The sequence below is a fragment of the Marmota marmota genome, unplaced genomic scaffold, assembly GCF_001458135.2.
Source record: "Marmota marmota marmota unplaced genomic scaffold, marMar, whole genome shotgun sequence".
In the NCBI taxonomy this organism is placed as follows: domain Eukaryota; kingdom Metazoa; phylum Chordata; class Mammalia; order Rodentia; family Sciuridae; genus Marmota; species Marmota marmota.
The window spans coordinates 12,316,202-12,320,795 of record NW_026000205.1 but is presented as its reverse complement, the minus strand read 5'-3'; positions in this window follow the sequence as shown (position 1 = coordinate 12,320,795).

The following is a 4,594-nucleotide window of genomic DNA, read 5'->3' as shown; positions in this document are numbered from 1 at the left end:
CTGTGGTCAGCAGCAGGGAATCCCTGTGTCCAGCCCAACTACTGCTCCTTCTTAAGGTCTTTGTGTGTGTGTGTGTGTGTGTGTGTGTGTGTGTGTTACTGGGGATTGAACCCAGGGGCACTCTACCTCTGTGCTATGTATGTCCCCAGCCCTTTATTGGTTTTTATTTTGAGACCAGGTCTGGCTAAGTTGCCCCAGGCTGGCCTTAAACTTGCGATTCTCCTGCTTCAGCCTACCAAATTGCTGGGATTACGGCACCTGGCTCTAAACTCTCTGACAGAGAAGCGAAGCCAGGCCAGCCCGCAGCTGACTCTTCTCACTGGAGGTGTCCTTGGATCAGATACCTCTCTGATTCTGACTTCCAGACTGTCACTGGGCTTGCTCTACTGATTTGTCACTAGATCAGAACTCGTGCTTAAAACACACCTACCTAGTGGGTGGACCAGCTTACTTTTCTCCTTCCAGCTGTGACTTGGTTTCAGTTTGGAAACCCTGGAGACTTCAGAGCCCCATTGAGCTGAGATCTGAGGTGGCCCACTGTGTTGGTGTCTTTCTCCAGGACTGCCAGTGGGCAGCAATTTTGTAGGGTGCAGTGCTGCATGCCTTTAATTCCAGAGACTCAGAAGGAGGCAGGAGGATCACAAGTTCAAGGACAGCCTCAACAACCTAGGGAGACCCTGTCTCAAACAAACAAACAAACAAACAAACAAAAAATAGAAGTGGGGAGTGGGGATGAAGGAGCTCCTAGACATGCCTTACTGTTATATTATCCCAACTTGAACTTGCCTTGTTCTCACCTAACTTAACGAGGCAAGGGGACTTAGAAGCAAATACTAGTGAGCACAAGTAATATCTGTCACAACCAAACTACCAGAAAGGACAGCCATTACAGACCTGGCAGCGATAAGCCCACTATTTGGAGGAATTCTGACAATATGCCAACAATTGCTGGCTTAAGCCCCAGGGTGCCTTCCTGAGCAAGGGAACATCTTTTCCCATTTGATCCCTCTCTACTCTGCCATGCATGGACCAGATGGAAAGAGAAGATTAAAACTCTTAGGAGCCAGAGGCAGTGGCACACACCTGTAATCCCAGCGGTTTGGGAGGTTGAGGCAGGAGGATTGCAAATTCAAAACCAGCCTCGGCAACTTACGGAGGCCCTAAGCAATTCAGTGACACCCTATCTCTAAATAAAATATGAAAAGGGGCTGTGGATGTGGCACAGTGGTTATGCTTCCCTGGGTTCAATCCCTGGTACCAAAAAAAGAAAGAAAGAAAGAAACTCTTAGGAAATTAGTACTAAATGGTAACTTCCTTAATCTCATAAAGGATAGCTATACTAAACTTAGAGTTAACATTACCTGTAATGATGAGATATAGAATGCTTTGCCCTTTATTATTGAGAACAACTCAAACACATCATCTATTACCACTTATACTCAACATTGTATTGTTAAGCTTAGCCAATTGCAATGAGGCATGAAAAACAGACAAGGATTGGGAAAAGTGAGAACAGATGACCTGAGTATGTGCAAGATCCAAACTTACCTACCAACTTCTTCTATTAAGTGCAATATCAAACTATACAAAAATCATGGGGCGTGGTGGTGTACACCTTGATCCTAGATACACAGAAGGCTGAGACAAGAGGATTCCAAGTTTGAGGCCAGCCTGGACAATATAGGGAGACTGTCTCAAAATAAAATTTTAAAAAAGGACTGATTATGTAGATGGGTGGTCTCCATATTTGGGGTGGGATGCCTAGGGATTGAACCCAGGGACGCTTAACCACCAAGCCACATCCCTAGCCCTTTTTGAAAAAAAAAATTTTTTGGTAGTTATAGATGGACAGAGTGTCTTTATTTTATTTGTTTATATTTATGTGGTACTAAGGATCCGAACCCAGTGCCTCACACATGCTAGGCAAGTGCTCTGCCACTGAGCTACGGCTTTAGTCCCCTAACTCTTTTTATTTTGAGATGGGCTCTCACTATTGTCTAAGGGCCTAAGTTGCTGAGGTTGACCTTGAACTTGCAATCCTCCTGCCTCAGCCTCCTGAGCAGCTGGGATGGGATTACAGACATGTGCCGCCGGGCCCCGATTCGGCAATGTTTTGTGGTAGTGAAATTGTTGTAGTTAACAGCCAAATTTTAGTTTGTAAATATTCCCAGATATTTCTAATAACTTGACTGAAAAACGTTATTTGGTTCTGCTCAGCTTTGCCCCTGTGGGGGAGATGTGAGTGCTTGGCCATTATATAGGTTCCAGTTAAGGTTAGGCCCCGCCTTGCCCAGTGGTGTGAGGTGACTAGGGGTCCAGGTCACAGATGTGCTGATTTCCACTTGCTCAGTGAGTGAGGAGGAGAGATAATGCCTGTCTCCACTCACCATCCACACTCTGCTCTGGGACCTGGTTTGGACACCTGGTTCCCACACTCCACACAGGAGGCCCGAAGCTCTCTGCTGAAGGGGAGTCTGTTGGGCGTGGTTCTGCCATCCAGTACCTACATCAAATATGAGCTGGTGTCCTAGGCCTCCTTGGGAAGAAGTCAGGGCTATGTGACCAATCCCCCCAGATTACAGCTAGTCACATTCCACCAGAAACCCAGCCAGTGGAAGCTTTCCTGTCCCTCATTGCTAGCAATTGAAGATTCAATTGAGTTATACAGACTGCCTGTAGGAGGAACTACCATATGGAAAGATCAGTGGGACCAGGGTGTAGCTCAGTGGACTTGCCTAGGATGTGCAAGGTCCTGGGTTCAATCCCTAGTACTGCAAGACAAGAAAAAAACAAAATATAAAATAATAATAATGTTTTTAAAACCTTCCTGATTGGTGCATATAGCAACCACATTAGAACTGGGTTTTGAGGACACTGGCACTAGGCGTGGAAGGAATGAAGACTCAACCCCTTAAGTCCTCCTTCTCACTGGGCCTAGAGAGAACTGATAAGCTTCAGGGTGGCAGTCTGCAAGTTACTCCCAGGCATCAGGACTGTTGCCAAGGGCAGCCATTTTGATGGCCACAGTGCCCTTTTTGTTAGGGCTAATAAATCCCCTCTTGTTTCAGTGACAAGCAGTTGGGGTTATTACATTTTGATAACCAAAAAAGAAAGTCCACCCACACCCAGGGAAGGGGACAGAGTTCTTGTTTCTTTGACCAGATGTACTCAAGATCTCTGATGCCCCTCAGCCTTGGAACCTTGATGTGTTTATGAATCTAAGGGGATGCTTCTAAGTTTAATTGCTCAGAATTCCAAAAAGTGTTCACCCTGAGCTCTTTACAAGGCCATGGACTCTGCAAACTATCCTCTAAAAAATCTAGGGAGACACATTTGGCAGAGCTAAAGGCATAGGGCAGGCCTTCCAAGCTGGGGAGGTACCTGTGTTCAGGTCCAAGCACCACAGAATCTTGGCTCTGTTGGCTGTGGGATGGACAGATTGGCGCTGTCCTTGTTTTTCAGGATAGTCTGACCTCAAGGCTACAGCCCCTGTGGCTCCACCAATACCAGAACTCTGCCTAGGTTCTCTCCCCAAGACTCCTTTCCTTTCCTGTTTTTTTTTGTTTGTTTGTTTGTTTTTGTTTTTAAAATTTAAAGTGGGATTGAACCCAGAGGTTATCTACTGTTAGGAGACAGACAGATGAGGGCAGTGGTTCAGAGACTAATTCTATAAAATGGGCCCACTGTGCAGACCCCCACATGCTTTCTTTTCCAAGAAGCAGTTTGCCTGCAGCCCTGCCTGACCTTAGTGGACAGGATATGTCACATACCTCAGCAAACTACCTGTTCACTGCAGGAGAAATGCAGCCCAAAATAATGTTGATAAGAGGAATCCAAGTGGGCTGGGGTTGTAGCTCAGTGGTAGAGTGCCTAGCAGATGTGAGGCACTGGGTTCAATTCTCAGCACCACGTATAAGTAAATAAAAAATAAAGGTCCATTGACAACTAAAAAATAAAAAAGTAAAAAAAAAAAAAAAGAGGAACCCAAGTTACCTGAAGAAGGAGACTTTTATGACCAGATCCTGAAACTCTGGGAGATAAGGATAGTTCTTCCTAACCATAAAATCTGTAAGAATGTGTGGTTAAGAATCCAATTAGAGGGGCTGAGGATGTGGCTCAAGCGGTAGCGCGCTCGTCTGGCATGCGTGCGGCCCAGGTTCGATCCTCAGCACCACATACCAACAAAGATGTTGTGTCCGCCGAAAACTAAAAAATAAATATTAAAAAAAATTCTCTCTCTCTCTCTCTACTCTCTCTTTAAAAAAAAAAAGAAGAAGAATCCAATTAGAGGGGTGGGGTTATGATGAAGTGGCAGAGTGCTTGCCTAGCATGTGTAAGGCACTAGGTTTGATTCTTAGCACCACATAAAAAAATAAATAAATAGCTGGGTGCAGTGGCGCATGCCTGTAAGCCCAGCAGCTCAGGAGGCTGAGATAGGAGGATCACAAGTTCAAAGCCAGCCTCAGCAAAAGTGAAGCACTAAGCAATTCAGTGAGACCATGTCTCTAAATAAAATACAACAGGGCCGGGGATATTTTATATGTGTGTGTGTGTGTATATATATATATATATATATATATATATATATATATAT